The sequence below is a fragment of the Prionailurus bengalensis genome, chromosome D2 (assembly GCF_016509475.1).
Source record: "Prionailurus bengalensis isolate Pbe53 chromosome D2, Fcat_Pben_1.1_paternal_pri, whole genome shotgun sequence".
Classification (NCBI taxonomy): Eukaryota; Metazoa; Chordata; class Mammalia; order Carnivora; family Felidae; genus Prionailurus; species Prionailurus bengalensis.
This window is the reverse complement of record NC_057351.1, coordinates 65,222,974-65,247,130: the sequence shown is the minus strand read 5'-3', so window position 1 is coordinate 65,247,130 and position 24,157 is coordinate 65,222,974. Positions and strand designations below refer to the sequence as shown.

General features: G+C 39.2%; 1 protein-coding gene across 1 annotated transcript in view; it reads left to right on the top strand.

The window, feature by feature from the left end:
• LOC122492632 (translation initiation factor IF-2-like) overlaps positions 1-24,157 on the top strand; it is an 87,059-nt gene that overhangs the window by 46,654 nt on the left and 16,248 nt on the right. The window contains exon 6 of the mRNA XM_043596118.1: positions 1,528-1,618. The gene's annotated coding sequence lies outside the window, so the exon portion shown is untranslated. The remainder of the gene's footprint in view (positions 1-1,527; positions 1,619-24,157) is intronic.

Here is a 24,157-nt window from a genome sequence, read left to right as displayed (position 1 = left end):
TTTGAGAGAGTTTGTATGACAGCATGCATGTGCAGTTGGGGGGGCAGAGGCAGAAGGAGAGAGAATCCCAAATAGGTTCCACGCTCAGCACAGAGCCCTATGCTGGGCTCAGTCTCATGTCTACAAGATCATGAACTGAGCTGAAATCAAGTGTCAGATGCTTAGCTGACTGAGCCACCCAGGTGACCCTACCATAGTGTTTTGTTTTTGTTTTTTGTTTTTGTTTTTTGTCTTCCATGATGTTTCTTGGAATCCTTCTGTCCAATCACCCCTTACTCACTTGGTGTCCATGCTTATCATTTCTGTGTTTGACACTACATTTGTGTCTTATGGTTAAGCCTGTGGACTGAGCAGCCTGACTTCATGGGTTCATAATTTCAGATCTGTCACTTAGAGCTGAGTGTACTTGGACTCGTTATTTACCTTTTGTTGCCTTGATTGCCATAATTATAAAATGAGATTTTTAGCAGTATCTAACTTCATAGCTGCTACCTATTTCACAGCCATAATATTATAAAGATTCAGTGAGCTAAGGCATGTATCAAGTGCTTAACATGACACATGGAACAGGGTATACAACCACAGAATGTTAGCTATTGTCATTTTCAGTCATCAGATTTGGTATTTTGGCCTTGCATTCATTCCCTCCTCTCCCCTGCCCCCATATAGGCATCTGTGTTTAGTCCTGTGCATTTGTTCTCTGTGGAGCCCTCACAAACACCACCTCCTGCCCCACCTTTCCCTACCTTCCACTCTTACTCTGGTTCAGACCATTGTTCCTTCTTTCTGATTTACTAGAATAACTTCCTAATTTGTTTCCCTGCCTACACCCTGTTCCCATTCAACCTATTGTCCATAGTAAAGGAGTTGAATTTTTCCAAACCATATCATGTGCTCTTTGACACTAAGAACTCCTGTGGTCTCCCTTTGTCTACCGATTAGATTTCAAACTCTAAGTTCTGCTGTTCAAGCTCTCCTATGTCTAGACCTTATTCACCTTTCAAACATTATTTCTCTTTTGCTCAATTGCTGCATCCAGTGCCTAACCAAATGAGCCCGTTTTCTCTTCCTCATGTTTGACTGCAGTTACCCCATTGAAGACTTTGTTTCCATTGTTCTGTAATTTTCAATACCCTTCCCTCTCTCAATGCCCAGTTACTACCATCTTTTAAAATTCAATTCAGATCTCACCTTCCCTTTGACTTCCCTGATATGTCCTCTGCCCCTGAAATGGAAGGTTTCTCTCTAACCAGTGCAAACCTCTGAGATATTGTCTAACTCTTCACAATAGGTGCAATATTTTCTACCATGTGTTGAAGACAACTTTTTCCCACAAGAACAGCACCTGCAAATGCTTATTCTCCTTGGCTCTCTGTCGTCTGTCCTTCATCATGCAGTTTACATCAGTGTGTCCGGGGAAGGGAGGGGAGTTGCTTGATTCCATTAACCTCGTTGTGTGCAAGAATTGAACCAGGCTCTGTGAAGGCCACTGCAAAAACCATAAGGGCCTCTATTTCTGCCTTGCAGGTACATAAAGCTGAATTGAGAAGAGGGCACACACATGAAAATGACTTAGGGACATAAACAGGTGCAGATTAATGAAGTACCCCAGGAATTGGTAAGTGCTGAAAACATGCAGAGTCGGGACAGCCCATCGGCTCTGTGGAATAATGGGTGAAGGGTTGGCAGAGAAGGGGGGTTTTGCAGAAGGAATAGAAAGAGGAACAATATAGTATTGCTGGCAAAGAGAAGGAAAGTTACCCTGGTGTGTAGGAGCAAATGGGCAAGGTGCAGCACTGTCTTATCTCCTCAACTACCTGAGGGACAAGGCTGGCTCTGTCCTGGAGAAGTTTAGGCCCAAGTCAAGATATTCTCCACCCCCAGCTCAAACATTGAGGAAATCAATCTTATGTTTAATGGTAAGAACATGCATTTTAGAGTCAGACATGCTGGGTTACTTCTTTTACTTATCAGGTGTGCGATCCCATCAGTTTACCTCACTAAGCCTCAGTTTGCCCTTCATCACAGGTCAGGTTTAAAACATGGGTTTTGTGGTAGATTAAATTCTACCATTCCTAAGTTCTGCATCCGTAACTTTGGAAAAGTCTCCTAACCTCTCTGATCTTTTTCATCTTAATAGGATGGCCATAAGAGTGACTGAAATAGTGTATGTAAGGGTCTTCTATATCTTAAAAAAAAATCAATGCATTTTATTTTTTCAAAGTTTTTATTTAAATTCCAGTTCATTTCAGATGTACAATATAGTAACTGGACACTTCCATACAACACCCAGTGCTCATCACAACAAGTGCTCTCCCTCATCCCATCACCTATTTAACCCATCCCTCCACCAGTCTTCCCTCTGGTAACCCTCAGTTTATTCTCTATAGTTAAGAGTCTGTTTCTTGATTTGTCTCTCATTTTTTCCCCCTTTGTTCATTTGTTGTGTTTCTTAAATTCTACATATGAGTGAAATTATATGGCAGGTGTCTTTCCCTGACTGACTTATTTCACTTAGCATAATACTCTCTAGCTCTATCCATGTCATTGCAAATGGCAAGATTTCATTATTTTTTATGGCTGAGTAATATTCCATTGTGTGTGTGTGTGTGTGTGTGTGTGTGTGTGTGTGTACGCGCGCTTGTGTTTAAAATCTTATACTGTAATCTCCTTTATCCATTCATCAGTCAATGAAAACTTAGGCTGTTTCCATAATTTGGTTATTATAATTTTTTTTAATGTTTTTATATATTTTTGAAGGACAGAGAGAGACAGAGCACAAGCAGAGAGAGAGGGAGACACAGAATCCAAAGCAGGCTTCAGGCTCTGAGCTGTCAGCACAGAGCCCGACGTGGGGCTTGAACCCATGAACCATGAGATCATGACCTTAGCCGAAGTCGGACGCTCAACCGACTGAGCCACCCAGGTGCCCCTGGGTATTATAGATACGCTGCTATAAACATTGGGGTGCACGTATCCCTTAGATTACTATTTTTGTTTTCTTTGAGTAAATGCCTAGTGGTGTAATTGCTGGGCTGTAGGGTAGTTCTATTTTAAAGTTTTTATGAGCCTCCATAATGTTTTCCAGAGTGGCTGCACAAGTTTGCATTCCCACCAGCAGTGCTAGAGAGTTACCCTTTCTCCACATCCTCACCAAAACAATGCATTTTAGAGGATATTATCAGCATTATTCCTTATATCCTTAGAGTCAATAGCATCTTCTATGAAATGGAAAGCTAATCATTATTTACAGAGAATGTTGTGTGAGTTTAGTGAGCCATCATCCAAGATTCTGGGCATTGAGTGGGCACCCGATAAATGAAGGGTTGGTACTACTCCAAGACAATATATACCTGAGATCTTCCACTGGATGTCTGGTACTAAATGTAGTTTCTAATACAATGTCAGTGTAAACTACTGTCCAGACAAAAAGAGGGACTAGGGAAATAAAATTTTAGTGGGAATTATGGGTCATGCACAGCTGATAGATGGTAGATCTCTATGGACTAATGAATTGTGCAAATTATTTCTGCCTTGTTGGAGGCCATTTTCATTAAATATGGAGAGTATTAATAAGGCTGTAGATTCTAACTTTCTCCAGACGATATTCTTCTGTTTTATTTACACCTTATTTGCAACAAATTCATGTTCTTGCACCCATATTCTCTAACTCTATACTTTGATTCTTATTTTATTATGGATTTTATCACTTACTATATAAAACTGAAATATTTGTAGGCAGAGTCACCTTGCTTTTAAGAAAGTGCTTTCTATTAGAGTCTAAGGCATGGTATGTTTCCTGGCAGTTATAATTATTGACTTTTTAAAATGTTTATTTATTTTTGAGAGGGAGAGAGAGACAGAGTGTGAGTGGGGGAGGGGCAGAGAGAAAGGGAGACACAGAATCCAAAGCAGGCTCCAGGCTCTGAGCTGCCAGCACAAGCCAGACATGGGGCTCGAACTTACCAACCATGAGATCATGACCTGAACCAAAGTCGGATGCTCAACTGACTGAACCACCAAGGTGCCCCTGGAAAACTTTAATTAGATCCTGGAAGGGAGGAATAATTCCTTGGGTTAAGTTACACAGAAAAAAAGAGACAAAAATGAAAAAAAAAGTTCTCTAAAGAATGAAGAAGGGAAGGAAAAGAAGCTTAGTCATGGCAATTTAATCAGCTTAGCTAAACTTTATCAACTTGCAATCTTGGAAGTGGCTAGCAACTTCATTTGCAAATGTTTATTAAGTACCTCCTAAATGCAGGCAAGTGAAGTGCTACACTAGGTAGGGTGGGAATTAGAAGGATAGGGCATAGCCTCTGCTCTCAAGGAACTTCTATCTTAGTTGTAGAGGGAACTAGAAATTAATAAAACTTGAGTAAGCCTCTTGACCACTTTGATTTTAGTCTGTAGAAAACAGGCCATGATGTTGAAGGAGTTTGGAAACTGGTCATCTGAGAAATGATGAAAAGATGTCAGAGTCATTGCTTTGGAGAGATTAAGTGGGAAGGTGGTTTCAGAAACTAAATGGCTACTATTAGGAAAAGTTCCAGATTCATTTCATGTGGCTCCAAGAGGCAGAATTAAGACTGATTAATTTACTATTTCAACCATTTATTTAGTCATTAAATAAATACTTACAAAATATCAACTAAATGTCAGATAGTGTTGTAAGTGTCACAGAGGAAAAAAAAAAGCAAAAAAAAAAAAAAATATGCCCTAATTATGGGAATTCCCTAAAGGATACAAAGGATGTTTGCTTCAGGAGTTGGACTTCTTCAGAATCCGAGCTTTTCAGCAATGAGCTTCTTATGGAGGTAGGATCAAAAATTTCTCAGAGCTTTCAAATTGTTTATACACAAAAAGCTTTCAACATATTGATTGATTGATTGATTTAGCAAATATTACTATTTACTATAACCCACAAACCATACCAAGCGATGGGAATACAGAGATAAATAAAACACAAGTGTTATCTTCACAGACCTTACATCCTAGATGGAAGGAGAGACACAACAAACATTTGTACAAATAAACATGATAGTTTCAGGGATGATTCATGTAAAAATTACAAAGCATCCTTTATAATTGTGATAAGGAGAATCTGAATGGGATGCTTTAAATTGGATGATCAGCTTGCAGACAAGTTCCCCATGCCAGTGATTGCCCTCAGCTGAAGAGGGCAGTCACCCAAGACCATGTTCCCTTCCAGGGAGGGAGGTTTATGGGGAGAGTTCACATGCAATGACTCACCAAGTAAGTATATAAAGACCTAGATACCTCATTCTAATAAGGTACAACTATGCAGAGCCTTCTTCTAAAACTCACCACAGTGTTGCCTGAGACTTTCATTGAGATGGCATCACATTTCTACTTCTCCTTCTGACCAACTCTGTTTTCTTCACTTCCCTTCAGAGTTTCATCCTGAGAACACTCCCCAGTAAATTTCCTGCATGCAAATTTCTGTTGTAGAGTTGGCTTCCCACAGTCTGCTTTTACATGGCCTATGACAGATGCAAGTGATAAGGAGTTAACTGTGCAAAAAATACATTGGTCTACTCAACCATTTAAATCAATGAAATTGATGACAATATGGTACTATTATTAATACAAGTCCAAGAAGATAAGATCTTTTTTTTCTGATTTCCAAACAAATGTGATCCTAGCCAGCTGTACCCTCATGGATGTTCTCTGTGACCAAGACTGCCTTAGCATTCCCTCAGCGTGACTCAACTTCAGACAAGTTTCCCTTTGACAAGAGGCCCCTGACTTCCATTTTCTTCAAGCATTTGCTTTAGAACACTTGGAATTATAAATGTTTTCTCTGCCCTTGAAAATGTAAAGCCTTCCTTGCCAGTTTTATAATCCAAGAATGTCTTTGTCAAGGACAGGAACTCTCCCTTTGAAATATGATCATCAGGGAAGATAGGCATATTACCTTGCAGTCTCTGTGAGTGGGCAGGAGCCTAACTTCAGTTAAGCACCAATTAGCAGAAAGTGATGGTGTAACCACATTGACCAAACTCTATCCCAATGCCCTCCAGTAGTTTTCCATGAGCTCACCAGCTGCTTAAAAAACAAACAAACAAACAACAAACACACACACACACACACACACACACACACACACACACACACACACACACACTCGACTTCCTTGTCTGCTGAACTGCTTCTGGTGAATTTATTTCTTTGACACCTCCTTTCTCTGACAATCATTTTAGCAAGCAGGGAGGCTGGCAAGGGAAAAGTAGCTAGAATTAGCAAAGCTTGATTCTTCCAGCAGTAAACTCTCAGGTTTTTATATTATTCATTTGAATTCCTCCTGGTCAGGATCCCAGGAGACTATAAGAGTCCCTGTAGTTAAACTTCTATAAGGGCAGCCATAATAAATCTGCTGATATCTCAGACACCCAACTGGATAATGAGGTGGAAAAGAGCTGGCCTTGGAGAGCCAAGCATGGGAATGAAGATTGGGCTCTGGTGTGGCTGAACAGGCAGTTGAGATTTCAGGCCTCAGGATCTACATTACCAAGCTCCAAAACTGATACTGAGCATCCAAAAGTATGATTAACTTGGCTATTTCTAAGGGCTCTTCCTATTCTGATGATTCTGTATCAACTTCTTTAAGCATCAACATGGACTTCCAAGAGTTCATTTGTTGTGGTTACACAGTAGTCTATTGAGCTGATACACTGAAATTTACCTTACAACCCCCCACTAGAATTTGAGTTACCTATTCTTTGCTATTTGTTTGTTTGCTTGCTTGCTTGCTTCAAGGTTATTTTTCACTAGGATACACTATCAGTGTTGGGATTACCAGGTCAAAATGCATATCTTTTTTATGTTTTTGTTTTTGTTACCTCTTCGGATTGCCCTTTTAAAAGATGGAAAAAAGTTCATTTGCTGCCAGCACTGTATATACCGCTACTCTACAATCTTCTCCAGTTCCCTTTATGTAATTTAAATTTGCTGTTTTCGTCATTTGTTTGAATGGACCTGGTAATTATTTTAAAATAATTTTAATGTATTTAATTACTGTTTAGTCTATTTGTTCCCTGCAGGTAACATGACAGCAAAGACTCTTGACATACGTTTCAGATATCTGTCCTTGGGCACAGCCCTCTGGTTTCATCTTGTCCTTGGCTAAGTGTAAAGGATTCTTTCTGTGGTTATTTAATTACTGTGGTATGAACAATGGTAAAGGAGAGATCTCAGAGGAACAAGTGCCAAGCATGGAGAGGTATCTAAAGCAGGGCTTATTTCTGAGCTGTGAGAGAGGGACCCTCTAAGTTTAGGGAGATACACATTGAGCCTGATTCCTGTACTCTTTTCTCCCCCAATCAACTATGTGACATTATGTTAAAATCAAGTAAGAGCAGCTCAAAAAATGTAAGAAGCCCTCTAGAGGTCGCTTCAGTGTGAGGCAGCCAGATAGGAATGGGAAAGAGTATTGGGATTGGTAGGTCACAGGCTAACTGTATGTATATGAGAATTCGTTTATTTATATTAAACAAGCAAACAAAACTGTATAGAGATAAACATTTTGCAAAAATATTACACATAGTTTGAAACAATGAAACAATATGCAAGAGTATACATTTTTAAATAATGATCATTTTCCTGTTTTATTTCTGGGTGGCATCTTGTGTTAAGTTCTGTGTACTTATATAGAATTTTAAACATTATTTCAAATATTATTATGAAATATATTCATACAAGAAACAATAAGGATTGATGGAATGGATATTTCTTTACCTGTTTTTACTTTACCAAATTTATCAAACTCCTGTATTTCAGATAGTTCCACATTTGTTTTCTTTTATGCCCATACACATTATGTAGTAGGTTGAGAAATTTTTCATTCCATCTTTCTTTCTAAATATACTCATGGTCTGTATACAATTCCCCTTCTACTGGCATTTTCCCAAGTCAGTACATCTAGGATAGTCATTTTCAAATTGACCACACATTATAATCACGTGGAAGCTTAAAATAAATCTTCATATTTATGTTAAGATGTTTAAAAATGTAATTGAGAGCTTCTCAGTCTTTGCTGGATATCTACATAATTTCAAATTATGTGCCCCAAATTACTTAACTGTTACAAAGAGGACAAGGGTGACCTCACAGTAAAAAGGTCTGGATACCACCTTAATTATGTTATCAAAGATAACATTACCAATATTAGGACAAGATAACATCAGTGTGCTTCCTGACATGATGCACTGAAAGCACATAACATCACTTTTCTAATGTTCCTATCAAAAATTCATAAACTGGATCTAATCTTGAGGATAGCCAAGACAAATAGGACAGTCTACATAATAACTGTTTTAATACTCAGGGCCAGCACTTGTGTTTGAAGTAAAATGAAAGAACTATAAACTAGTCCTCCCATTTAGTGACTGCTCAAAAGATGTTACTTTATAAACACATGTAAACAAATGTGAAAGAGGGAGACTAGGGAACCTAATAGGCACCTTCTCACTCTTCAGACATAATTTCTTTTTGCTTTCAAGCATATATTCTTATATTCTTTTTTTTTTTTTTTAAATTTTTTTTTCCAACGTTTATTTATTTTTGGGACAGAGAGAGACAGAGCATGAACGGGGGAGGGGCAGAGAGAGAGGGAGACACAGAATCGGAAACAGGCTCCAGGCTCTGAGCCATCAGCCCAGAGCCTGACGCGGGGCTCGAACTCATGGGCCGCGAGATCGTGACCTGGCTGAAGTCGGACGCTTAACCGACTGCGCCACCCAGGCGCCCCTATATTCTTATATTCTTGATCAGATAATCTCATCACCTAATATACACTTAGCAATGTACTATCATAATTTGTGTATCAATATATCTTCTTTTGTATGTGATTTTTGAATGTTTCATTGTATGATTACATCATAATTATCTAGAGTTACTCCTACAGGGTTTATTATAGAATAGAAAATCCTCCAGGAAATGCTATTCTATTATGGATATTCTATATTCCAATGCATCTGCTTAATTTTTGTCTTAGGCTAAATTGTAGGATTGGAATTACTGATCAAAACCTTTTTTTTTTTTTTCCTCGACTGTTTTCCAATGGCTATGGCATTTCACATCAGATTTATATTACCTATAAGTGAGATAAAGAAGCATTTTATGTATTTATCTAAGTCAGTAAAAAATTTGTGTTAGAGAGATCTAAGTAAAAAGATTTTTGGCAGAATTCTAGATATGAACATCTAGATTGACCCAGTGAACAATTCAGAGTCCCCATCGAGTGTATATACATTGAATAGTGTCCTTATCTGTCAGTAAAGTTCTTCCAAAGAGACTTATATTTTCTAAAAGAGTCACCATTACACTGAACAGCCATAATTTTTAGAATGGAATTTTAGTACTATTTTATAAAATCATAACTACAGCAATGAATTATTATGAAGTGCTAATATAAAGATACATGGTCCATTTCTCTCTCTGGATCTTCTTCCTTTCCTATTGGGTGCATTTCAAAATCATGTGGCTGTACAATATTGGGTGACAAAGACAAACGTGACTTTTCACTTTGAGAGTACAATTCCTGTTGACTCCTAACGATCATGTCTAATTTTTCTCTGTTTATCCTTTCTTTCCTCTTTCCTTTCATCCCTTTCCTCACTCCTTTTCTCCTTGTCCTCTTCCTTCTTTCCTCCCTTCTTCCCTACCTTCCTCCTTCCTCTCTTCTTTCTTTCCTTCCCTCCTTACATGCAGTTGAAAACCATCTGCTTAATAATTAGCTGTGGAGTTTGGACAAGTATTTTTGGAATATTCTAGGTAGAATAAGTCCACATTTTACTATTGAAGGAGAGCTGGAGTTACCTGATGATGATGTGCGTTCATTTATACTCATTCTTATTAGGTTTGTGTTTGTTTATTATTTTTTTGGTTAATGTTTATTAAAACATTGGATATCCATACTCTTTCATAAGACTAGAACCAAAGTCATAGACTATCCAGTGAAGAAAGCATTCGTATTTAGTGTTGGAATTTTTATTCAATATGGAGCCTAAGGATGGATTGTGATTTGAGTAAGTTTATGGTCAGGCAGTGGTAGAGCCTGGACCAGAATCCAGTTCATTGTGATTCCTAGATTAATGCTCTTTTTCTACTCTCTGTTCCCTGACATTTTATTTATTTTCAATTACTATTGGGTATATCCAAGAATTATGCATCCTTTATTGCATTTTATCAAGAGTCTTTCTTTTTCCTATCATTGTCTTAATTTTCCTTTTCTCTTTCTTTCACTGCAAAGAACGTAAATCTAAAGGCTACCAGTTCCTTTCCGTAACAAAACCTGCTCTCAATTCTGTTTTCTCCAGGCTATATATAAGCACTGTGTGTAATACAGTGATATCTGTTTGAAGCCCAGGACATGGAATATGGAACCTGACCTCCACTCTCCACCCTTGAATAAAAATTCCCCTGTCCTATTTGCAGAATATTCCTGGCAAATTTGGATCCTAGGAACGTACATGGTCTGTAAAGGATTTCCTCAGTTTTTGCTGCACATCGAGTTCCTGTGCTAAGTTATTTTTGTGTGATTTGTATCTCTTACCACAGTTGTACAACAATCCCTTTAAGAGATGGTATTATACCTAATTTATAAATGTGGAAAACTGAATATCAGAGAGGAAATGATAATAATTTATGTTTTAGATAATGCATGATGGACCTAGAATCTGAGGAGCAGTCTGTCAGACTCAGCCAGCTGAAGCTTGATCCCTTCTGTCTTCAGTTTCAAGTGTGTGCGTGTGTGTGCGCGTGCGCACATGTATGCCTGAGTATGTGTGTGACTGCATATGTCTGAGTCCATCCACATATAGGTGATATTTGTATCTGAAATGTGTGCATGTGAATCCATACATATACGTGAACAGGTGTATCCGAACAAGGGAGAGACAATATTATAATTTCAAGGGATGTGGCTTCTCGTACAAAAAGGAAGCCACATCAAAGGAAGACTAACCTTTGAATAGTCTAAGCATCTCTCAATACAAGTAGAGCAATGCCTATTCTCAGTCTTTTCCAGGGGAGGAATAGGCTCTCATTTCATTTTTTTATAGGAACATCTATCCCTAGCCGGCAGTTTATGAGCAGCTTTCTGTCGTGGGCAGGAGCGCTGGCTCACTATAATTAATTCCTTTCTCACCCCCACACTTGAGAGTGAGAAATGAAAGGGCACTAAAGGGAATGCAGTTACAACCCACAAAGGAGCTACATAAAATGTTACCTTTTGGCTCAACACACCGCTCCCTTCAGGAGTCCTATTCCTAAGTCCCCATCTCAGCACTGAACACCAAGTTTATTGCTGGCTGAGACCCAATGACAGATTCGTTGGCAGTCACTCTCCAAGATTTGGTAGGGATATTCATTAAAACTTTGCTGAAAGTAAAGATTTTGTGCCAAAGGTTTTCCCTTATACCATATGTGTTATGTATAAGATAAATAAAGGCAAAGAAAAGAGATGAATTATTGGTAGAATTTAAACCTTGGAGTCAGAGAGTGGGGTGTAGTCCCCACATTGTCATGTAACAGTCTAGATAGAGTAGGGTTCAGTCACCTAGATTTTCTGGACTTCAGTTTCTCTATTTGTAGCACAAGCATTGCAATACATGTAAGATTTGGGGGAAGGTTAAGTGAGTAAAGTGTATATACTGCCTAACACTGTGCCTTGTACATAGTTCTCAGTCCTCACAATGATATAAATTAAAAGCAATTAAAACACTTCTCCCATTTATCTTCCCATGTACAGTTTACAAGGCACATTCACATGATGTTGTTTTATCCTCAGAGCAATCTGTTAAGACAGGCATGCATTCTTTTTTCATTTGAACATGTTTCATAAGTGATGGATGGCTGGGTTGGCTGATGCTCTTTCCAGTGCAGTAGACGCCACTAGGAGAAGAGAACAGTGGCTCTTCTAGCTCTGGATCATGCTGGATGACTCTGTGAGGAAAACCTTCAAAACACAAACTCTGCTCCTTTCCTGTAGTAGGACACATGGTCTTAAGGAACAAGGGCCTTACAAGGACCAGAATCCTCACCCTGACCTTTCAGTCTGTGGTAAGCACCTTGTGCAAAACCTCAATCTTGTTTCATTTAATACATTTCATAATGTTAGTTCTATTGACTTCTGTGTTTCTTTTTTTCTTCTTTTTTTAAATAAGGCAGTGTTTTCTGTGTGTAATGTATTATTTGAGGTTCTATCTTCCTCTGTGAATCAGGAAAATAAATTATGGAAAGAGTTGGTACAAATCCAAGGCTTCAGTTTGAGTTTTCCTCCCAGGGGAAATGCCCTGGGGTTATCTCAAGTGGCCACAGAAGAGTACATGTAGAAGGCTTACTCATGTAAGTACATGTAGAAGGGAGGATTCTATGGTAAAATGCAGATATCCTTCCCTGGTTCTCCTAGCAGTCTTTGGTAATTTGGAGAAATAAGGAAAAAGAAACAGGTTGAGGGATCCATTCCTTTATAAAAGGTGAGAGAAACAGAGACAGAACTGGGTGGCAAGGAGAATATGAAAAACTTTCTTAGCTTTATACTTTTGAGCCTTCTACCCTTGCCAATTTGGAAAACAAAGCACGTACATAGTGTCATTATTATTGTTTTAATCAGCATAATGCATCCATCTACCCATATTTTAAAAAACAATTTTATATTTATTTACTTATTTATTTATTTTTTTGAGAGAGAAGAAGACAGTGCGATCAGGGTAGAGGCAGAAAGATGGAGACACAGAATCCAAAGCAGGCTCCAGGCTCCAGGCTCCAAGCTGTCAGCACAGAGACTGATGCGAGGCTTGAACACACGAACTGTGAGATCATGACCTAAGTTGAAGTCGGACACTTAATTGACTGAGCTCCCCAGGCACCCCCATCTACCCATCTTTAGTTTATTAAAACCCAAAATTGTTATCAATGCACTTAGGTGAACGGTACCATTCTTTAGTTCTGGGAACTGACCTCTTTCAAATCATGGAATGTCTCCATGTGCTCTCATGGATCCAGGGTGGAAGACACTATTGGAAGTCTGTGCCTCTGACACTCATCCATTTATTTTTATTTGTTTATTTTTTTTATTTTTTTTTTAAATAAACCTTTTCTTTCAACGTTTATTTATTTTTGGGACAGAGAGAGACAGAGCATGAACGGGGGAGGGGCAGAGAGAGAGGGAGACACAGAATCTGAAACAGGCTCCAGGCTCTGAGCCATCAGCCCAGAGCCTGACGCTGACGCAGGGCTCGAACTCACGGACCGCGAGATCGTGACCTGGCTGAAGTCGGACGCTTAACCGACTGCGCCACCCAGGCGCCCCTATTTGTTTATTTTTAAATTCATCTGCAAGCACTTACTTGCTAGGCGTTTACTTTGTGAATGGAGGAGCTATCCTAAACTCATTATTAATGGGTTCCAAGATAGTCAGGTGAAGTCTGTGTTTCTGGAGAAATGGAGAGAATCAGCACAAGTAGTGTAGATGGATCATCCCCAACCACTGAAAAGAAACTAGAATGTTCCCCGGGACTAGGTGGTATGTATGGACACCCAACACTCACCACCTGCTTTACCAGAAGATGGTTCTACCTTGACATGGTCTGGCTGGAATGCGACTTTTGAATGTTGAAGAATATTCAAAAGTATACATCATGATCAGATGGTGGTGAGGGAGACAGGTGCCATTGAAATCTTGGGTGAAAAGAAGCCTATGCCCTCTGAACCTCAAAGGAACTGGGCAATCTGATCCCACACTTTGGAAATGAAGAATCTGAGATTCAGAGAGAAAAGGTAACTTCACCTCAGCTTCCCATTGGGCAGCAGGGGCATTAGAACTCAGCTTCTCATCCCATGTTTGATGTTTTTGGTTTGGTTTTGTTTTCCATAAATCATACTGCCATGAAGCATTAATACAAATAATCACAAAGTCTTAATTATATCATTATATGTTACTTATGGGTTTTTTGGGGGAAAACAAAAATTAGTTCCAAGAAAAAGGACCATTTAAGTTGAGATGTGATGGGTAAGTAGAAGGTTGGTTAGGTGACAAGTGCCAGGGTAGCACTGAATCATTTTGAAGGTGTTGGTTCTCTAGGCAGAAGGATTTTAGTTTAATTCTACAACAAATTTGTGCGTTGCATCCCATCAAAAGTAAAAGGCAAGAAAAATATTAACAAAACCAATCACTGGGATTTTTTTCATAGATGTCTGTGATGGGCTGCCAATGAGGACCTGATGTCCTTAGTCGAACAGCCTGTGAGGAACTCAATCCTGACAACAACCATGTGATGAGCTTGGAAGGGGCCCTTCTCCAGGTGAATCTTGAGATGACTGTAGCCCAGTCCACAGCTGGATCACAACCTTATGAGACAGGGTCCTTGAGCTGGAGGGTCCCAGATAAGCCATACCCAGATTATGGTTCCAAAGAAACTTTGAGAAAATTACTGTTGTATTAAGTTGCTCGGTTTTGGGGTAATCTGTGACTTAGCAGTAGATAATTAATAATTATTCCTTGCTGGGATCAAGACATGTTCAGTCTCATTTTCATATGTCTTCTCCTTGAAGTCTTTGTCTAGACCCTTGAAAAAGAGGGTCATAAAATTTCTTCTCATAATTTTTCTTAGTGAAGATAGACATCAAACAAACCATTAACCACACAGCTAGAGAACTTTGTCTTTTTCATAGTCATAAAAGTCTGAATCTGAGGTTAATTGACATGGAAACATCCAGTTATTCAGAAACTCTGCCTTAATAGTGATACTATTAAGGGCCTCATGTTAAAAAAAGGCCCGTGGGGCTTCTCAGGCCTATGGTACACTGCACCTTAGGCTATCATAAGGTCAGAAGCTACTTTCTGGAAGGGAGTGGGGGCTGGGGTCATATTAATCTTCTCAACACAGTCTTTTGTAGCTATAGATGGCCTGCTTCGATGGCATGTGTTCTTCCCAGTGAGTTGGTTTCCCTGGCTTCTTTTAGGCCAAGGATCTCCAAAGAAAAGGAGAGGTAATTTGTGATCTCCTGTAAGCCTATGGAAGTTTTTACACTAATAACTAGGGAGACCGTCCCCTGAGGGATTTGGGAGCAATCCCTTGCCCTCTGCCTCCCACTTCTCTAAGGGGAAATATTACTGCCAAGTTTATTCTGAGAACAGCTTAAAAAACACATACCGAACAGCATGTCCTGGCAAAAATAAAAGCAAGAATGAGGATAGGCTATTTCTAGATAAAAATTTAAAAAAATATATATGCAGAGACGAAAAATTAAGCTCATGCAAATTTGTGACTTCTCCCACAGTTGTAGGGACCTACATACCAAGAATTTGGTTTTCTTTCTGTTTGCTTTCATATTTTAATTGTGCAATGTTTCAAACTTATCCAGAAGAGAATAATATGATGAGATCCTGAGTGTCTTAATTCATTCTCAATAATGATCAGCTCAATTATATGTAATCTAGATTCTACTTGACTCCCACCCCCAATGTACACACTGGGTGTGGACTGTGGATTATTCCTTATGCATTTCCAAGACAGTGTACCTCTTCTTTCTGTGTGTGTGTGTGTGTGTGTGTGTGTGTGTGTGTGTGTGTGTCCCCTTCTTCCAGTGCTATTCCAGTGCTATTTCTTCTCTTCTAGTACCATGGTCTGGGATGAATGCATAGGTACTGAGGTAATGTGATTTTGCCTAGATTTCTGTTTGCTAAACATTGTTTATTGAATCCTCTAATAATGCTTTGAAGACAGTACTATTACTAATTCCATTTTACAGATGCAGAGAATGGTCTGGTGAGATGACATCACTTGTTCAAGGCCACGGAGATGGCCAGTCTAGGACATGAAGGAAAATCTATCAGAAAATTGATCAATGCATTTTAACAAATAGTTATACTCTTTCCTAACAGAGGTTTGTTTTCCTCTTTCCTAAAATAGGTTGGATTGTTTTCCATGCAAGAGGAAGCCCTCTTTTTTTAAAAAATGAGCCCTCATTTTTTATCCATTGCTGAAGTAGGACAGTGAGAGACTCAAAGGCCTGGCAGGGATTATGCTGAGAGGGCGTTGTGACCACTAGCCACAGGTCAGCTCAGGACATCCATCTGGGGTGCTGGGGAATAAAAATAGGGGAGGAGAACAGTTTATTTCAGCTCCGATTAGAATCAGAGCAAAGGAATCAATGTTTACCAAATGAAACTTGTCTAGAATAGCACTTATTTCCTAAGTCCCATAGGTATTACAAATTGAAACAGGAAATGAGAAGCTATTAAAATAAATGATCCAGCAGTGTTCTTTAAACAACTATCAGCACTTTGATAAAAAAGAAACCGGTACCACCCTCTTCTATATTTTCTAAGTTCAAACTCCTAGAACTTACTTGATAGGTCAGCACTAAATTTGGGTGATGACTGCTAAGTCCTAGACACTAGTAGTTAATAGAAGCAGAAGTTAAAAACAATTTCTGTACACGTGGATGTTTTGCTTATAGGTAATTGGTTGCTAGAGGTAGAGGAAAGTTGAAAACATGGCTATGAGAAAAAAACATAAGAGGCAAGTATTGCATTTTATTTAATTTAATGTGCTGGACAGAAATGACCGAGCCCATTTCCTCATGAGCTTTAAAGAAAGTGTTGTACCTCTGTTAATATTGTTTCTTTCCTCACATTCCATGGAAGTATCTGTGAAAAGTGCAAGGGGAGAACAATAGATGAAAAGTGAAAATAATAATAATAGTCATCATAGCCATTATAATCATAATAATAGCCTCTTTTCCCAGTATTATTTCTCATTAGTACCTAGAGTTATGATCATTCTGTAGGTTTATAGGACTGAGGGCCTTTTTAAAAGTTTTTAAATGTTTATTTATTTTTGAGAGAGAGGCAGGGGAAGGGGGAGAGGGGCAGAGAGAGAGAGGGGGAGATACAGAATCCAAAGCAGGCTCCAGGCTCTGAGCTGTCAGCACAGAGCCCGATGTGGGGCTCAAACTCAGGAACTGTGAGATTATGACCTGAGCTGAAGTCAGACACTAAACTGACTGAGCCACCCAGGCTCCCCAGGGCTGAGGGCTTTTCAAAACTACTTTAAGGAGGGTAGAGTAAAGGTTACTATAGTAGGTGTTTTAAAAGTATATGAATACATCCTATAATATATACACACACGCAACTGAATATATACCACATTTTCTTTATACATTCACTTATCAATGGATGTTTAGGTTGTTCCTGTATCTTGAGTCCCATGAATAATGCTACAATGAACATTCAAATGCTAATCTCTCTTCAATACTCTGATTTCCATTATTTTGGATAAATTCCCAGAGGTAAGATTGCTTTTTCAAATGGTAGTTCTATTTTTAGTTTTTGAGGAACCTCCATACTGTTTTCTCTAGTGGCTGCACCAGTTTGCATTATTACCTGCATGGTGCAAAGGTTTCAATTTCTCCACATCCTCACCAGCACTTGTCTTTTGGTCTTTTTGATAATAGCCCTCCTGATAGGCATGAGATTATATCTCATTGTGGTTTTGATTTGCATTTTCTGGAAATGAGGCACTACTAATTAGCAGGCATAAAGGTTCACTTACACAAGACGAATAACTTCTAGACATCATCTGTACAACAGTGTACCTATAGTCAACAATGCTGAATTTTACACTTAAAACTCTGGAGGGTAGATCTCGTGTTAAATGTTCATACCACCAGTAAAAAGAAAAGTGTATGAAGAGATCTAAGTCATTTTGTAATTACTTCTATAGATCATGTGTCTTAAGTGGTTCCATGAAAGTGTTCTTGGCCTGAACCATGTGCATCACAGCTTTTATAAATGATGCATCCAGTCTATAGGAAGAGGTAAGCTCCATTTTTCCTCTACATTCTTTCTTCCTGTCTTGATGTTTGCTGCCAGTAGGAAGGGCTGATTGAAATGACTGGTTAGTACAGTGGACAATTCCTCAATATACTAAAGTTAAAATTGTGGTAAATTAAATGAATAAGAAAGTTGAAGACTTTTTGAAGGACTCTGGCTTTAGTTTTTAAAGTTATACATGTATCTTCTGCAATTAAGTTCCCAAATTAAAGTTCCCTTCATACTTTCAAATTTGTATCTTCCTAAGGGTACTTAGCCAAATATTCCTTCAAAGACCTTGTGTAGTTTATCCCCAGGGAGGCTCATTCACAGGGATTTACTCAAGAAGTAACTGTTACGTTTGCAGGATGTTTGACATCCAAGCTTTTGTTCTTGGCTGAGCTGTTAGTAACCTTGGGAGAAGTCCAGCAGAAGTGGCTATGAGCAAGGAGGAGGGCAGGGATTGATTGCTTCTGTGCATTAAAACATTGAGTGGAAGCAAAAAAGCACTGCTTTCTCAGAGCCTTGCAATTATTAATACATGTCAGTACACACATGTACTTTCATAACAGACTGAATACAATTCTCATCACGAATCCTGTGCTTCTGTATTGTCTTTTAACAATGTGGTAGACTTAAGAGTTAGCATGTTGACTGCTAAGTGCAAGTTGTTTACCCAAATGTGGTCACACTGTGGTGAAAAAATAGATACAACAAGAGTCAGGACTTTGGGAAGGCTATTAACAAAATTAAAACCAAACACTTCTCCCAAAACTTTTACCTAACTGATCCAGAACCTCCCATTTGGAGACTTCATTCCAAATAATTATGGATCATTCTCTTATTCTCTATTATTTTGTGAAATCTATTTAGATCTAGATGAGCTAAATTAGTAGAATTCCTCCCACATACAAACAGGTTGATTTGAGAAAATATATCCAGGGTATACCTGGGTGGTAATAGCTGGTATTTCTGAAGCATTTAGTTTTTAAACAGTTATCCTTCAGGGATGCCTGGGTGGCTCACTTGGTTAAGTGACCGACTTCAGCTCAGGTCATGATCTTGCAGTTTGTGAGTTTGAGCCCCGTGCCGGGCTCTGTACCCACAGCTCAGAGCCTGCAGACTGCTTTGAATTCTGTGTCTCCCTCTCTCTCTGCCCCTCCCCTGCTTGTGCTCTTCCTCTCTCTCTCTCTCTCTCTCTCTCTCTCTCTCTCTCTCTCTCTCTCTTTCAAAAATAAATAAACATTAAGAACAGTTTAACAATTATACTTCATATTTTGGGCCTCTTCTATTTGTAAAAGAGTTCCAGTTTGCTACAGCCCAATTTCTATAGATAGGTTTTTGAGAGTATAGTTAGGTTGTGAAACAGAGAAGGCGCATGGCAATGCCCAAAGCAAAATCTTGGATGAAATAGTACACAGGTCATCTCTAACCCTTAAGCTGTCTTGGTGTAGTAGAAAAAAAAAAAAAAAAGGAAAGAAAGGAAGAAAGGTGCTTACCCTTTCCTCAATACAGTTTACTTTCCTTAACAGAATATAGTGATAAGAAATTAATTTGTTTAAAGGAAATTAGATATCTTACTGCTGGTCGTGTGAATGTTTTTCTTAATAACTACACAAAGATCTGATGTTGGCAATGTGCCGATCAGATGCCCTATAGTGTGTTACCATTCTGCACTATGCAATCTGCACAAGCATATGCACCGGCTCCGTGGTTTGATGGTTAGTGCTGAAAGCTAATGAGGAAGGCTTTCCATTTCCATTTCTTAGGTCCTTCCGACTGAGAGTTGGGTGATGCTGACCATTGTGGTGGCAGGGGTGATGCTCTGATACCTTTACCTGGCAGGGGTGGAATGTTTAGAGGTTAAAGGGGCCCCTACAGAGTACCTTGAAATACCACTAAAATGTTAATATTTCAGTCTGTCAGGCTTCATCTTATATTAATTTAATATTAGCAAGTTGAATCAAGCTTTGAGGATTAAATAATTATGAAAGAAAGACTTTAGCTTGAGAAAAATTCAGCCCAATAATTGAGTGTCTTGATGACAATTGGGTCAAGTGCCCCTCTTAAAGCAGCAGAGCATCTATCTGAGTGAGGTTTCTACAGGAGTGGAGGTTGATATCTCCTCCTTCCTTTGAGGTAAGGTCAAATATTAGCATTTGAGTTAACAAGGAGCTCCATTTCCACCAAGGGAAGAAACCAGAAAGCTGAAAGCACCTCCAGATGTCACTAAGGTATCCATATGTACTCGTTTTCTTCTCCTTCTATGCATATTGTAACTCTGCGCTTGAAACCAGCTATGGCCATTACACTTGTTTTGTCCATTGAAATGTAAATGAATGTAACTCTACAGGTTTGGCCTCCCCTTGAGATTGACTTGGAGCAGAGCTCCCAGATAATGGGCCGGTAGGTACTATGAGAGAGAAATAAACCTTTTAAGCCTCTAGAAGTTGAGAGTTCTCAAACGTTAGTGCTCATCAGAATCACCCAAAGGACTTTTTAAACAGATTGTTGGGCCCACCTCTAGAGTTTCTCATTTGGTAGGTTGGTAAGAGATGTGAGGAGCTCTAACAAGCTGCCAGATGATGCCAGTTCTGCTCATCCAAAGTCCACGCTTTGAAAACTGTCTCAGGCTATCTTGACCAGGCAGAGAAGATGCCCTGATTTATTTAAGTTAATATAAAGGATGACCGTGTATTGGTAATTTATTCTATGGTAGACATTGTATTTCTTCCCTGTAACCCTAAAACTATGTTGCATTAATATCACCCATTTTATTGAAAACTCAACACTTTTAGAGCTTACACTATTGCCCACAGTCTTTTACACAGTAACTGGCAGATATGATATCTCAGGCTGCCTGATATTAAATATGAAGCTTATATTAATCTGTTTTTGTATGATTCAGACTATTTTGGAGGTGTTTGATCACCTAAATAACGCTGTCTATCAAACTACTGGGTTTTTGGAACATTTTCTCATGTAGTAAGATTATACTGAGTTACTTCATTTCAATATAATTATATTTTAGGATAATTAGGTTTTTTTGGATGTGATGGAGGCCGCAAAGATGGATAAAGTCCAAAATGTTTTCAAAGAATTTTCAGTCTTTTAGAGTAAGTATCCCCACAGCAAGGCAGATTATAAATGCATTAGGGCGAGAATAAACAGAAGACTCTGGCAGTCCACAGGAGGGAGGGATTCCACGGATGGGAACCTGTAACAGTGACAGGTCTTTAGAGCAATGTGAGAAGGAAACTGTACAATTGCAATACTGAGCTACAAATCACCACTGAGAAGATTGGTTTGATCCATAATTTCTTTAATTAAAAAATATCCTGGGGACACTTTAGTTCTTTAAAGGTTAATTAATAGATGTATTGAGTGCTATGGTGAGGATTAATTGAGGTGGTGCTGGAGGAATACTGAGGAATTGAAAGCATTATGTGGATTTTCTGCTAGGTCATTTTCCTGTGAGACAGCTAAATATGATGGCAGCGACAAGACCAAATCCCAAATAATATTTCTAAGTAAATTGCTTAAATTCTCAATCTAGTTGTTGTTTTTTTTTAATCTAAAAATGTAATAGCTAATAAGTTTAGGAACTGCACACAGGGGCGCCTGGGTGGCGCAGTCGGCTAAGCGTCCGACTTCAGCCAGGTCACGATCTCACGGTCCGTGAGTTCGAGCCCCGCGTCGGGCTCTGGGCTAATGGCTCAGAGCCTGGAGCCTGTTTCCGATTCTGTGTCTCCCTCTCTCTCTGCCCCTCCCCCGTTCATGCTCTGTCTCTCTCTGTCCCAAAAATAAATAAACGTTGAAAAAAAAATTAAAAAAAAAAAAAAGGAAGTGCACACAGATGAAAATGATTTGTGGAGACAATGATGTAAAATATGTTTGTCCCCAGATTAGGTCCAATAGAGTAGCTTAGTAGCTTAGTATAAGTGGGAAGGAATTGGAATTTCTTTTGGAAAGGATCGTCTAGCATCTTGTGCCTTCCATCAAATAACTGGCACTTTTTAAGAAGCTAACATTTGCCAGAAACAAATGGAGCTGTTTTTGTGATGCTTTTCTCACACAAACATGTCACAGTGAAGTCAATGTGTCAGCTGCCTCATAAATTTGATTGGGTTTTGAACTTCACTTTATAGCAATCGCTTGCTTGAGGCATGTCCAAAATGTTTTGAGACTGCCAATAAAGCCACTAGCTGACCGTCTATAGAGACATCACTGTGAAGTGCCCTGATTGTTTTTTCCTCCAGATGTTCTCCACAATATTCCTCCCGTGAATCTCTAACATTTCTGTAATTCCAGGCTGACAAGTGGGGATTGTGGGAAAGTAAGTGGATTTCACTAAGCAGAGTCTAGCCACCAATTCCGGCATCCCTTCTGTGGGCAAGAGAAATGAGGTCAACAGGGATGTGGATTCTGCACTGAGACCGTTTGGATTAAAATACACAACTTCACCTTTCACTAGGGAAGACTGAGCATTATTCCTGTTTGAGGAAATTAAGATCGTGATGGATTTTGGATTTAGACAGACTTTTGTCAAAATCTAAGCTTTACTACTTACTGGCGAAGCATCCTTGGATAAGTCCCTTAGCTTCCCTGAGGTGAGGGCTGTGAGTGTCAGGGAAGCTTTGTGCAAGACATGGATGGGCACGACCTGGAATATGGAAGTGAAGCTAAGATATTGAAACTCCAAGGCTGCATTTGATAACATAAGTTTAAAAGGATCTGACTGATGTGGACATTCTGGTGGGATGGAATTGGACAGGAAATTTGACCACCTCCAGATGAGAAGTGTATTAAATTCTCTGCAGAATTTCCCCTTTTGACATGAATTCACTGGATTTCTCCCAGGCACCAAGGTTTCCATCCTTGTATGTGCTCTCCACTTAACCTATATTATCCAGGGTGAGGCTGAGGGTGACAACCTATCAGAGAGAGAAAAAAAAAAGGGAAGCAAGCAAAGCATTTCTCTTTGTGTGTATACTTTAATTTTTTAAATGTTTTTATTTATTTTTGAGAGAGAGAGAGTATGAGTGGGGGAGGGACAGAGAGAGAGGGAGACACAGAATCCAACGCAGGTTCCAGGCTCTGAGCTGCCACCACAGAGCCCGACCCGGGGCTTGGGCTCACAAACCACAAGATCATGACCGGAGCCAAAGTCAGACGTTTAACTGACTGAGCCACTCAGGCACCCCTGTGTGTATTTTAATATAGACACCTAGACTCAAAAGCTCTGATATACCTGTCTTTTTTGCAGTCAGAACTCTGCTGCTGGGTCTCAAGATTTTGACTTTTCCTCACAGCCAGTGGGTTTGAGTTTAATATTATAGGGAAAAGTTTACCAGGTGTGGTGAAGAGTTTGGTTACTTCCGTGTAAAAGGGAGAAACTTACTGCTTGTAGATAACTCATCAGACTTTAAAGCCATGCCTTTAAAAAAAAAATGTTTCTTTATATTTGAGAGAGAGAGAGAAATAGAGCGCAAGAGGGGAGGGGCAGAAAGAGAGGGAGACGCAGAATCCGAAGCAGGCTCCAGGCTCTGAGCTGTCCGCACAGAGCCTGAACAGGGCTTGGACTCATGCACCACGAGATCATGACCTGAGCGGAAGTCTGACACTTAACCAACTGAGCCACCTAGGTGCCCCTCAAGCCATGCCTTCTAAAGAGTCTTTGGAGTAAAAAAGGGATTTCTGTGGTGGTTGTGTTCCATTCTTAACATTTTTTTAATTTTCATGTCTGAATCTAACTGGTTTATGTGATTGCCCCCGCATGTGTGCCAGCAAATGATTGCATTACTCCTCGTCCCATCACTTGAAATGCGGACTTAGAATATTCAGTAGAGAACATATTTTATTTCCACTAGCACGTCAAGTCATGAGCATGGGAATCAATATTATTGAACCCTAAGGCATAGCCCATCTTTACTTTTCAGACTCTGCCTTAGTTGGGGTTTGACAACTCTAAGACAGTAGACAGTAAGGGCTGGAGGGGGTTGGGGGTGGAAGAAAGGCATGAAATGAAGTGTCAGTCATTTCCTAAGTCCATGGCTTTTCTATTTCTTTTCTTGAAACAGATACGGGCTATAAAAAGGGTCATATTTAAAGTGAGTTAAATGGAAATTTTTTTGAATAATCACAGAACATATTGTCTGTTTCTACTTTTTTCAGAATCTCTAAATTTCTCACATGGTATTTATTTTCCCATATTATAATTCAAGATGTCATATTTTTAAATTTCAGTTTACTCAGTAAAACCTATTGCAGTCTGCCAGAGACTTGTTAACTAAAGAAGAATAAGATTGCCTACTCATC